Source organism: Falco rusticolus, chromosome 11 (assembly GCF_015220075.1).
Source record: "Falco rusticolus isolate bFalRus1 chromosome 11, bFalRus1.pri, whole genome shotgun sequence".
Taxonomy (NCBI): Eukaryota; Metazoa; Chordata; class Aves; order Falconiformes; family Falconidae; genus Falco; species Falco rusticolus.
This window is the reverse complement of record NC_051197.1, coordinates 33,877,153-33,891,380: the sequence shown is the minus strand read 5'-3', so window position 1 is coordinate 33,891,380 and position 14,228 is coordinate 33,877,153.

The window sequence follows — 14,228 nt, the reverse complement described above, 5'->3', positions numbered from 1 at the left end:
CACAATATAGGAAAATGAGATATACATCATATCTCCATTTATGATGCAGACACCATACACTTGATCAATATCTGGGATCTTTTGGATTATTGGTTTAACTTGAGAGAAAAAGGGCAAAACAGAAAAAAACCCATATAGGAGTCTAGGTCAAAGAAAGAAGTTGAAAGAATCTTTTCAAAGCTTTGTTGCTTGGAGGTGCTACCCAACCCCTACCTGTCCCTCAAGGAAGCTACCTTTCTGTCAGAAAAAGTTCCCTAGGCACTTAGATTTCTCCCAGCATGAGTACACAAGGTCCTCCGAGTCCTTTTATTGATCCCTGGTGGGGAAAGCAAACACTGTTCTCCCTCATTTGTCTGTGGACAAACCAGGAAGAGTTCTTATGTCACCACTGGTGTTTCTCCCCTTTCCCCTGCTCTGGCATGGATTTATCCATGGACTACAGTTCTTCAGGAGTCTATCTGCTCCAGTGCAGCCTTATCTACAAGCCAGTCTCTTCAGGAGCGTACCTGCTGTGCCATGGCTTTATCCACAGCCTCAGGTGCCTCAAGGTGTAACAGCACAGACTCACACACAGCCACTGATGCTTCAGGGTGTACCAAGTGCAGAATGGGCTTATCCATGGACACAGATGGCTCGAGGCTTACCTTCTCCAGAGCAGACACATCCTTGGCCCACAATCCCTGCAGAGATATACCTGCTGCAGCACAGGTATAACCACAACCAAAGACACTTCGAGGTGTACCTGCTCTGGCATGGATTTATTTATGACCACAGATACTTGGAATGTCCTGCTCCCATGTGGACTTGGTCCACAGGTCACAGTCCCTTTAACTCAAGTTCAAAAAGCAATTCCAGCCTGTCCAGTACAGCAGGACAGGAACAGCAGCCTGACACCTGCCAGCCCAGTGCACCTGGACTCTTTGGGGGGGCAGGAAAAAAAAAAAAAGGAAACAAATGATACTTGTAGAAATTACCTAGTAAATAATTACACAGCACTATGCCATATTTTGTCCTCATTATTGTGTATTTAGCCTACCAGAAGAACTTTGCCTTGCTTTGAATCACAGGATCTTACATGAGATAATTGCCATCTTCAAAAATTATTAATCTCCATCAGTGACAGGTCTTCCCAACTTTTAATTGGAATGTCATGCCCAGCCAGTTTTGGATGATCCTCGTTCAAAACCCGATAATGGAAGTTTTCAACTGGCATTAAAAATTCTTGTTTCAGGCTTTTCCCGATACTTTCTCATTCTTCAACCCAGAGGTCTATGCCTTGGTTTCTACCAGTTAGTATTTCTGAATTTCTGCCCTGATTTCTAGTCTGTGCATACCAGATGGCTGTGTGCAGTGCCGCTCTGTGCTCTGTGGTTTAGCATCTGCTCTTACAACCACATAGACTTAGCCACAATCACAACGGGAAAGCAAAATCTGGCAAGACTTCTGTATCGTCATTGTGCGTTCTAAAAAAAGTTACCTTGGGTGTTATAGTTTTAAAGTAAAACTTACTAATTTTATTTTTCATTTAACTGAGATAACCCACAAATATTAGTAGAGGTAATTAGCTTTTATTTTTAATTACCCTTCTAAGGAGGCACAAGAGGGTATGGATTCAGGGACTCTAGAGGACATTAATAATTTCCTTGTAAGGTGTAATAGTTTCAGAGCTAATCCTTAATAATAGAGCTTTAGTTCTGTACAGCATCATGACCAGGACAATATCCCAAAATACAGAGCAGCATCACGACCTTTCGTATTTGCCTCATGCTTATACATATAAAGCTCACCACCAGGACTACAATTTTTTTTTTTTTAATTTAGGCCTTGCCTACTTCTTTTTAGATCAATGCAAATGAGGTAAACATTGAGCCCAGAACCAGATGTGGAGAATGTGACAGAACTATGACGTGTATCTTGAAGAGCTGAACAGAGCTGCCCCAAGAAACAGCATCATGTCGTGGCTTTTCTTGTGTCATTTTGACTATACTTGTTTTGACAACGGAAAAGTAAGCTATTGTTCTTGTTTAGCATTCCATGCAGCTTCTCTGGTATCTGGGACATTTTGCAAAATCAAGAATCATCAAGATCAAACATGCATCTTCATGCTTGAAACTACTAACAAATATTTTCAGAAACAGAGGCCTGCTGTTCACTGAGCCTGAAAAATTACATGTGTTTAATTACTTAAAGGAAAAGCTTCCATTTCTACATCTGTATATGCTGTGTGGCCACATTTTCTTTTAATATTCTGACTTAAGACATTTTTTTTTGCTACAACACTCACTACATTTGTTTCAAACATTCCTGGTAAACATAACAAGAAAAAACCCCACCTAAACAGATTAGAAAAGTCTTCAGCTCAGAGGATTGAGTATTTTGGCTTTGGTTTTTCTCAACTTCCAGCCACGCACAGTTCATAATGTATCATGTCAGTAAGATATGATGACAGGCTTAAGGTGTCCATTAAACATCAGATTAACAGATAAATGAATTTATTTGGACAGGCTGCATAGGAGGTTTTAAGTAGAATTGTGGATAAATAGGGTTGTTTCAATAAACCAATACTCCTCAATTAAAGCAAAGATTTTAAAAAATAATTTAATCTATTTTCTCATTTTGATACTCAACTAAATGCCTTTTTATTGGTTAGTAAGTAAATCAACCTTAAATCTGAGGATGTGAAGAGAAGCATAGGATGATGAACTTCCAGTGTTAAGAACAAACCAGCAATAGATGGAACTGAGAGCTAGATTTCCCATGTAAGTATACCAACAGCTCTAGCTCCTGTTTCTTTTAATTTGCAGACCGAAACAGTATTTGGGGTTTAGTTTGGTTTCAGGCGGTGGTAGGTAGGGCTGACTAAAGGTAAAAAAAGTAGAAGAAAGGATGATATTAAACTCTTGTGGAAGAGTTAGTCTTAAGAGGCAGTTTCAGGATCTCAGCACCAAGACTGAATATAGTGGATAAGAATTCACTAATAGCGATGCAGGAGCAGAGGAATGACAGAGGATGCTCATGGGCACAGAGTAACAGAAGGCGATTTTGAGTATTGTTGGCTCTTGTCCATCAGGTCCATAAACATAATAGCTAAAGCTTTCAAGTCACTTGGCTTGTGTGAAATAATCTAGGAAAAAACTGGAAAAGATGCCTACATCTGCATTTTGAATAAATTTAGCTTTTACAGTGCAGTTGCCTCTATGACCACAAGTAGTGAAAGAGAGGAATGTTCACTTTGTAAGGGTGTTCAGTGTCTCATGGAAGTTTTGTGAGACAGTTTCCTTGAGCAAAATGTCATCCCTACATGAATCTAAACCCTGAGATTCCATGTTCTCCGTTCAAAACGGATCAAACTTTACTGCTCTCACAGTGAATCAGGTTTTCTACTCCAGGATCATAGATTTTCCTTTTATTACCTTTCAACCTCATTATAATCTATCATTGGAAGTATTGAACAGGATTAGTTCTGTATCATGGCAGGTAAGTGGTGTTTTGGTCACAGACATGTTATCTTTTCATACTTATTCTAGCTGAAGACTAGTGCTATGATGTTTCACTTCCTAGACTGACTCAAATGGATTTAAGTGCAGCCACTTAAAACATAACTAAGCTGTAACTGCCTGTCTACCTTGCTCCATGATGGAAGCAAACTATTGCTACCTACTCAACAATGCCATTTTCATCCCGAGAGATGATAAATAGTGAATTTCCAGTTTTTAAAGTCTCATTCCGAATATAAATAAAAGATGTTTCTAATGCGAGAAGTCCTTGTTATGTTCCATCTTAAATTTGTCCCTGATAATACATCCAATTACAGAACATTTTTATTTTCTGGAGCATAACATCTGAGAAAATTCCTGTAATATTTTCTTAATTTTAATATTTTTTTTTTTAACCAAAACTGAGAAAAATGGAACACACTATGCTGTCAGACGGTTCTCAGTTTTCCCCGGATTACTTAAGCCCTTGTCCATGTGCATCAATCCATAATCTATTCTGGTAACTTCTTTAGTGAGAAGATTTTACTAGATGAGCCTGAATACCTAAATATCTGTACTATATTGGATTTTCTTGCTAATGTACCAAAACCCCACAGACTGCATATTCTTATTTTACCCATTCTTTCAAGTCCCTTTCTTACATATGGCTATCTGAAACATAGCTGTCAAAATGTCCACTGGAGAGCATGACCTAGTAAGGGTCCGAAGAAGATGGATTTCAGCAGAAGTCAAGTCCCAAGGCAGTGGCTGGCTTGCAGATGCAGAGGAAAAGGCCTCACTTTATAGCTGTAACACCTTCTTCAGAAGTAAGCATGTCATGCATTTAATGTTCCAGTGTTTGCCATGAGGACCCTTTTCTGATTCAAAGAAGTCACAGGGTAATCGTGCATTCACTTTACAGAAAGGGTGTAAGACTTCATACACAAATTTCCTTTTGGTTCAAATGGCAACTGCCAGAAAGAAGAACAAAAAGGCATCTCAAAGAAGCCTTCATTACATTATCCTAGTTATTTTGTGCTAAATTAGAGTATTAGATCTCCACTGTGGAAGGTGTAGAACTGCATTCTCTTGATCCTGTCCTCAGTTAGTGCTTTGTCTGGCCATCTCCCTGGCTACATTTACACATATCACATCTCCTGTGAAATCACTGAAAACAGAAAATATAATAACCACGTATTACCCATGAGATCATACAATAACCTTTTTCCTTTTCTTTTGATAGCACCTTGCTTTTGGGCCACGTTACTTTTAAACTGCACTCTGCCAAGTTCAGAGCTGAGCTAGTAAGGTATATGACATATTCTTGTTGCTTAGTAATGAGTTATAAATTATGAAGCTTCATTAATGAATAAAAAAGTATATTATGAAAGCCATAGGTGACTCCTCATATTCAGTCTCTGAAACTCTGTTTTGGGGGATATAGCAGTAATGTCATTAATTCCGTTGCTTAATCAATCTTGAACTACTTATTATTTAGTCTGGGAAGCAAGAAAGTTGTTAAGAATGAGGAAACGGATGAGTGTTTATCACAAACAGAATAATATTTTCATTTCTATAGTCTGGTGATAGTATGGGACTTAGGTCGTGTGATAGGAATACCTTGTTTGTCAACATGTAAAAATAAGGCTTTCACATATCAGTTTTCCTCCGTTTCCTATGGAATGTAGAATTTTATACTAGATCCATCTTTCAATTGCAAGTATCAAAGTAATCTGGGACGGGGTAGCTGCTAGAAAATGCACGTTCCCCAGCGATGTGTCTGAAGTGTGCCAACTAAACAGGTAGCAGATGGTTAGTAGCTTGTATTTTATAATTTTGTATTCTTTGGAACTCACAGGGTTCACATTCACATAAATCAAGGTCTCTGTCCCTCCAATCCAGTTTGGATACCACTGTGGTCCCAGGGGAAGAGGACAGTCATTCCAACGACTCAGCGTGACTGAGTCCTTAAGTCATGGCTCCCCCTGAAGGTCAGCATTTGTCATAGACTGTATTGAGTTTCCCCTCAAAGAGTTAATGTCTTAACTATCAATAGTTCTTTTAGATTGTCAGCATAAACTGCCAGCAGCCTCGATAGTCATGCAGCCTCTCTTTCTGACTTCCCCCTACCAAAACCCATTTAGCATTTGTTTCCTGGGTTGTGATGGCTTTCTGGCCTCCTAGACCAACTGCTTCGCTAGAACATCAAGTTGTTAGCAGTTATACTTGAGCTTTTTTGTCTCTTTCCCACACATACTGGAGTAACCTAAACAGTTAGGGCAGGGCACATGCAGCCCAGGTCTCACTGCACTGCTGTAAGGTCAGTCTTCCCTTTAAAAGTTATCAGTGCTTCTAGAAAGATGCTTACACAAAAACATATTTATTCTTCTTATTTGTTTTTCTCCAAGTATACAAGAGTAATCTTAAAGTATGGCCTGGATAACATCAGCTCTAACTATTATCTGAGCAGTGCTTTGACTATTCTTTGGATCAGGGAAAGGAAGAAAAAAAAAAGTACAAGAACAACAAATGTGGACTGCTATACTTAGATACACCTTGTTTGCATTATGTTAATCTAAAAAAAAAAATGAATTTACATATAAACTCTTTTCATGGCGAGAGCTATCATCAGAACCACCAAGTACATGATTGATTTGCCATAGTTACTGAATTCCAGACCTACCATAGGATGACTTGAGCCTGTATTACTGTCTCCTAACTTGTCTTCCAATGATTGTATGCTATTAGCCTTACAATTAAGAAATATACCACTGAGTCTACATAAGAGAAAAAAAAATATGTTCCTCCTTGGTGTGGATTAACCCTGCTAGAAAACTAAACACCACACAGTCAGTCAGTCACTGCCCCAACAGTGGGACAGGGGGAAGAATTGGAAAGGTAAAAGTGAGAAAACTCATGGATTGCAATAAAGGCAATTTAATAAGTAAAGCAAAAGCTGTGCACAGAAGCAAAGCAAAATAAAGAATTCATTCACCACTTCCGATGGCGGGCAGTGTCCAGCCATTGCCAGGAAAGCCGGGCTCCAGCACGCGTAATGGTTACTTGGGCAGACACACACCATAACTCTGAATGTGCCCCCTTCCTCCTTCCCCCAGCTTTTGTTGCTGAATATATGATATGATATGGAGTATCCCTTTAGTCAGCTGGGGCCAGCTGTCCTGGCTGTGTCCCCTCCCAGCTCCTTGTGCCCCCCCAGCCTCCTTCCTGGTGGGGCGAGAAGCAGAGAGGGCTCCGGTGCTGTGTGAGCACTCTGCTGCATGGTAACCAAGACACCCCAGTGTTATCAATGCTGTTTTCATCACAGGTCCAAAACATAGCATCATACTAGCTAACACGAAGAAATTTAACTCTGCCTCAGGCAGAACAGCACACTTTCAATAAATACAAAAAATTTATGTGCTTAACAGAAATGCTAATATACTGCTCTAAAAGTGTACAGATTGTATGTAATTAAAGAATTATCTTTGCACAGCTTACTCTATGGAGTTCATTAATATGCCAAGATATTACATATTTCTGTGTAATAAATAAGCATGGATTTTAAAATGTATTTTGTTCCTAAAAATCAAATTATTCTATGCAGTATATATACGTAGTCTAAACCTCAGATCTGAATGTTTTATTTGTTTTAATTAAGTTTTGTTTTCAGTTTAGAATATAATTATGTTTTCTGAAATAAAAATCCGATCTCAGGTTTATTTATTTCAAATGTAAAACCATTCAATCTCAAATTTAATCCTTAGATATAGGAAAGTCATTTATAAAGCAGATCCTTCTCCACCTGGTGTTAAGTTTTTAGGTGCCTGTGAGGAAGTTTGTACTACAGATATTGTAGGACTAACACTTTCTAATTGCCGAGGTATTGAGATAAAAAACCAAGACCCACAACTTTAAAACAGTGTTCCTTTTCTTCTCCACTCGCCACTGAATGCAAGAAATAGAGTCAACACAGTGTTAAAACTTAAATTATATTAATAACCTCTATAAAGTGAAATTATACACTACTATTGCCTAAAGCGTCCCCTTTTAAAAATGAATCTTTAAATTATACTTTTTTTTTTTATAATTACATAACTAAAGATTCAGAAATATAAAGGGCTCTTGTAATTATAAAGAGGCAGTAATTTAACAGTTACTAAACTGCACGTGGGAATATATCTTTCAAAGCAAGATGCAAAAATACTTTTCTTCTGACTGTGTGAGATACACAAGACTGACTAGAACTATCCCAACCCACAGGTTTTGTCTGCGCCTGGAACTCTGTGCCCTACTGCTTATTGTTTGTAGCAGCAGGAACCATTTAGCACTGGCTGATACAACAGAACAGTAGAACACACTTTTGTAAGACTTTTTCTTGCCCAGTTTCTTACGACATTTTAAATCGGTCTTCAATCCACAGTAAGTTAATTCACTTTGATTTTTGTTGGACCAAGCTATTTCTAGAATCTGATAGATGACAGCAGGCAAGCTTTGTCTATGCTTACTAAATCCTGCTTTAGAACACTAAAGCAAAAACCAAGCTACTTTATTATATAATGAAAAATAAACTCATCTCTTCTCACTCTCATATGTTTCCAAGGAGTATTAGGAGATGTTATTGTTTCTAGAGAACAGATTGTTGCCTTTATTTAAAAATGTTTTTGTTTAAGTATGACATGGATGTCAGTTTCTGCAATTCTCTTTATCATCCAGCAATACATTAAAACACACCATAACCAAGGTCAATGCATTTGTTAGTAAAAGAAATAACATTAAGGTGCCTGAATTTAATACTACTTAGATCTGTCAAACTGGTATTAGAACAGCTTAATTTAGGATTTCCTTAAAATATTCTTGTTAGCATTTCCAATGTATTTTTACTAATAACCGAGCCAGACACATATGAAAAACAAAACAGGCAAAAAGAACACCCAACAAAACCTCCAGTACTAAAAGCAAACATGTAATTTTCAAACTTTCCACAAATTCATTTAAATAAAACCAGTTTTAAAAAGTCTGTAGACTTATTTATGCTTCTGAAACTACGTAAGAATACCGTGTACACTTCCCTGAAGTGCTGCTCTTTCAGAAGAATATCATCAGTAAAAGCTTGTCATAGTATGTCTCTTTAGAAGTCTAAAAACTTAGTATCTCTAAATTAAACTGAAAATCAACGTGTTTTCTAAATCACTTAGCATTTGGAGAAGAGGTCTGCAGTCCACATAGTTTGATACAGCTACATCTCCATATTGTTAAATAAGAAAAAAAATCAGATTAATATTAACAACTTAGAATGTCCTACATTGTGGTAAAGGTTAACATGGTTCCACAGATTTGTTCTGGTTTTTATTAGGTTTTTGGTGTTTTGTTTTTTGTGGTTTTTTTTTGGTTTTTTTTTTTTTTCAGAAAAGCATTTGAATTCCTAGGGGTTGATGAGAATTAGAAAGTTCTCATAGTTCTCCATCTCTGCAGCTGCCTACTGCCATCTTGTGTACTGCTGGTGTCATATGAACGGACAAATCATAACCAAGAAGGTCTACTAAAGTATATTTAGGATGTAATGGTTAAAGCCAGTGTACATACCTAGGCATCAATAGCATAACTGTTAGAACTGGAAAAGGGTATCATTTAATCTCTACTTAAAATTTTAGTTTTACATTTGTAACAGTATCAGACTTAGTCTTTCCAGCTTGAAACCTTTCAACCATTTTTTTGTTACACAAAATTATTGCTGACCTGAAACATGATGAGAGACTAACTGGGGCGGGGGGAAGGCTCTGGAAAAAAATGGATGTGGACAAAGCTTCAACACTACCATTAGCATGTAAGTTACTTGTTAATTATTTCCCCTTTATAAATGTGAGAATGGAGGCAGCTGTACTTTTAAGCAAGGCATTCAGCCTGGTGTGTAGCAGGATCCCCATGTCCTTCTCTTCAGGACTGCTTCCCGGCCCCTTGGCCTCCATCTTTTGACTAGCACATGGAACTATTCCTCCACAGGAACTCACTTTTGTTGAGCTTCAAGAAGCTACTCTGCCCATTTCTACCACCTGTTGAGGTCCTGTGTATCAGACACTCCTCTGAGTTTTGTATTATCAGGGAACATGCTAAGAGCACCCTCTGCCCCACAGGTCACCGACAAAGGCATTAGATAGTAATAGTCCCAATATCAAGCCCTGAAGCACAATTCATGCGACTGGCCTCCAGCTGAAGTTTCTGCTGTTAAGCAGAACCTCTTCAGTCCAGCAGTTCAACCATTTTCAATACATGTTACTGTCCATTTATCTAGTAAGTGCCAAAAGCCTTACTACAGCCAAGATAAAAAACATGCCCAGCACTCACCTCTTTCACAGTCATCTCATTGCAGGTAGCCATCATTTTGGCGAGACATGATTTCTCTTTCATAAATCCATGCTGACTGCTGCCAATACCTTCTTGTTCTTCTCATGTTTGGAAGAGATTTCCGGGTTTATTTGCTCCTTCTTCCAAGCAGGCTCCTCAGCAGGCCAAATTCTGCTCTCCTGAAGTCCAGGGCTGTGGTCCCCATTTTTCCCTCTTTCCTACTCTCAAGATCACAATCTCTCTCCATCATCACATGATCACTGAAGGCAAAACTGTCACTAAGCTTCACATCCCAGACCAGTTCCTCCTTATAAATAAGCATGATGTCTACCAAAGCACTTCCATTCATTGGCTTCTTGATCACTTGTGTCAGGAAATTGCATCAATGCACTCCATAATCCTCCTAAACTGCTTGTGGCCCACTGCTACAGCAAGCACCATGGTAGTTCTTACAGCCCCTTGAAGACCAGAGCTACCAATGTTAGGTTTCTTCCAGTTGTGTAAAGAAGGCCTTGCCTTTTCTTTTTTCTTTCTTCTCCTCCCTCTTCTATCAGACATCTACTAAAATACTAGCCATGCTGACCCGCCTGTTAATCCTGACTCATACTGTTCAGCTGGCTCATCACCTCACCAGGAAGAGCTCCATGTGTTCCTGCTTCCCTCTCATCAAAAGTGTGATGGACCCTCCTGGCTTTCCTGCCCTGTTGTCCCAAAAAACCTGTATCCACTCATTGCAGCATACCAGGCATGATGTACCCCATCATGTCTGTCTGATGCCCACGAGGTCATCACTCTGCAGCTACACACAGCTCTGTCACTCTCCCTGTTCGCTTTCTGTGCCAGTTGCATTAGCGTGTGGACAGATCAGAGCTGTAGGCAGCTGTGCTGGTTTCCCAGAGTGTCCTATTGCTTGATACAGAGCACTAACAAAGGCGAGTGTGAGGTCCTGCACCTAGGGAGGAATAACCCTGTGCACCTTCAGTCACACTTAATTCTCACTGGTTCTGATAAGCCTCGTCTCCATTTAAAGGTGCAGCATTCTTTTTTTTTTCACCAGACATGTTCTGTGGGGAGGGGGCTTTGTTAGGAGGGGGCCTTCTTTGCTCGAGGGTGGATCTTTTAATGTGCTACTTAGTAGTTCACACGTGGTTCAAGTAATTTTCTGTTTAATCTCATTAATCATTCGGTTCTCCTTGAACTTCTCTTGTTACTTCTTAGCTTGATGTATTTATGGCATCTATTCCTTCTCCCAAGGCTGCATTTTGTTAACTATTTGCAAGGATTAACCAACATCCTCTGTTTTTCAAATGTGTTCTTGTTTTTCATTATAGATATTTACACATTTCTTTTTGTTTCTAAAGTAAATAATTCTTGTATCAAATACCCCTTGAGACTGTATAAGGGAAGATTTTATATTTTTCTCTTATGTTAGTCTCATCTTTTCATTAGTTAGTCCACCCAAGATCAAGCAATATCTCCATGTATATGGAATTAATACATATATACTTACAAATATTAGAACTTATACAATCACAATGCGTATCACTTTATTTGTCCATGACCATTAACCTGCTACCTAAGAGGTCAGCCATTTCCACATGTCAGCGAAGTCAATGCCAATGCCATCCTTTCGTGTCTCATGTTATATACTCTATTCCTTTGGTACACACATGCCTTCTAGATGCTGACAGTATGTCAGTCTAATTTACCTGTTCCTTTGGGGGAATTGCATCTTTGGAAACAAGTACAATAATTTTCTGGGAGATCGGGGTAGTTACTTCCCATTCCTGTTCTTCTATTCCTGGGCTTATATTAAAGGCTTTATTTGACCATAATTCTCCCCATTCTGGGAAGCGTGTACAGACCCAGTATTTGGTTCTGTTTTCTATTTGTATTGTTCCCTGTATTAGTTTAAAAATGCATATTTTTTCTCCCAAGGGTCCTTTCATGGCTGCCTCTCAGGGCTCCTGCATCGTCCTATCGCTATAACAAACTAAAGGACAGCAATCCCTAGTACCATTTCTTGCTACAAGAAAATTAACATTTTTCTGTATGCACTCTATTACTGCTACTATTCTTTTTACTTCCTATTACTATTATTAACATGCAATAACAAAAGATTAAATTCTGAAGTACAATCTAATTCAAGATATGGTTTTCCAGAATCCGTTGTACAGTTTATTAAACTTCAGTAAATTTTAATTTACAGTCCCCAGTTTGTTCAGTGGTCCACTGTTCTGTTATAGCTGTGCTTTCTTCAGCCGGACATAACGTATCCAGGAGCCAACACCTAATCTCACCGCTGTGTAGGTGGTCAGTAGAACAGTATATAGCCCTTTTCACTTTTCTTTTAGCGGCTCATCTTTCCAACTTTTGAGGTAAACCAAACTTCCTGGTTGAAACTGGTGTATCCAAAGGCAGAGGAGCTCTTTGATTTACGTATCTATGTAATGAAGAGAAGGTTCATGACAGAGAGATTAAATACCTCCTTAACATTTCTTCACCTTCAATATGCATTTGATCTTCTTTTGCGGTTAGGCTATTAACCATGTCTAGTTTCCCATATAACATGTCAAACAGGCTTACCCCTTCCTTTGTTCTGGGGGCAATCCTGGTTCTCAAAGGAGGAGGAGTATGGGGACATTTGTTATTAAAACATTTGTCTTCGGCACCAACAGCTACGTGTACTGAGGCCCTACTTCTCAGGAAGTGGTTGGACATTGCCTTCTGATGAGAAGTAGAGAATTTTTCTTTTATTTTTTCTCCTCTCTTTTCTTCCATGAGCAGCCTTTGTATTCTTTCATTTAACTGCCTTTATCTTGACCCAAGATTTTTACCTTTTTCTTTCCCCCTGTCATGCTGAGGAGTGGAAGAGCAGCTTGGTGGGCAGCTGGTGGCTGGTGAAGGCCCACCCACCATGATACTATAGTCACAAGTTAAGACAACCTTAAATACCAGTCCCTAACAGCAGACCACAGCAATCCCACGGTCTGAGACAGTGAGGAGTCTGGATACACAGGATTATGTGATTTGGCAAGCAGAAATACAGTGACCCTGAAATATCAGGTCTAGGTCTGATAAATGACAAAACCTGTCCTTATTCTGGAAGGAGTCTTACAAGTTTCACAGCTCTGTTCATGAACTAAGGTTCTCTTCACCTTAAGAACTTCTGCTCATTAAACTTCATCCTTCATTGATAAGGTGAAAACTGGTACCTGAATCTTCTCAGAAGAGATGTCAGCAAAAAAGATCAAATTGTGCAAAGCCCCAGGCAAATGTTATTGCCTGAACTTTATATATATATTAGAAACAAACCTGCCACTAATAACCTCATTCCCTACTGACAACTTTGTTTAGTCTTTTTGCCTGCATTGACTAAAGAATGCTTTATTTTAATTGATAATAAACAAACAGCTAGGGAGAAACTCACTTTAAAACGCAAAGAAATGTAAATAAACTGAAAGGAAGAATCTTCATAACTTTTTCTCAATAACAGGGTGACTCGGTCATTTGAATGGGCACGTTTCTATTAGTATGGAACTTTTACTGCATGACTGCTGAAACACAGCCACCCTGTTCGCACCGCCTGCTGTTCTGCTGGGTACTGTGGCTGGTTATGCCGACTGCAGAGTTCACAGAAATACTGAATGGTTGCCGTCTCCCACACTCTGAGTCATAGCTTCTCCTGTAGATGTATTTGTAAGTATCTTAATTTTAATGAGGTTTTTAATGCTAAATTAATTTTGCAATTTCCTGCTCTTCAAGTTGTCAATGTAAACATTATTAAACTATTTTTTCCATTAGTGACGTTGGCAGAGTGAGTCACTATTTTTTTTTTCACCTTAATATTCCTGTAACTCTCCTGACTTGTCTGAAACTATCCAAATTAAGGTGGAGATTGTTATTATGTTAAAGAAAGTGACAGTGCATATGAAATAGGCCAATCCATCTGCACTGAAAATACACATTTATCTACAAAGTAGGTCCAAGCAGACTACTGACAATTCAAACTTCTCACTGCCCTACAAATGGACCTCAGCTGGTTTCCAGGGATAAAAGCTAAAGAAGAACAATATCCTTCCCCACAGAATAAAAAGAAATATATCAAAGCAAACAACTAAAATTGATCAGAGTAGGAAATAGAGAATTAACTTACATTAAGTGATTTTAAAGAATGAAGAAATAAGAGGGAGTTGTGCAGATGTCACAACATTAAAATATTACATCATGTTTCTACTATAACTGTCTTTCCTTAACTATTTTATTTATGTTCTGCATACGAGATGTATGTCCATATGAATACACTTTCCATAGTTTTTCTTGTTATGATTTTGAATGTACAAGTTATCCAGAAACACACCTGGTACAATAATGCATCTTACCACTTTTATACCCAGGCTGACCTGGGCT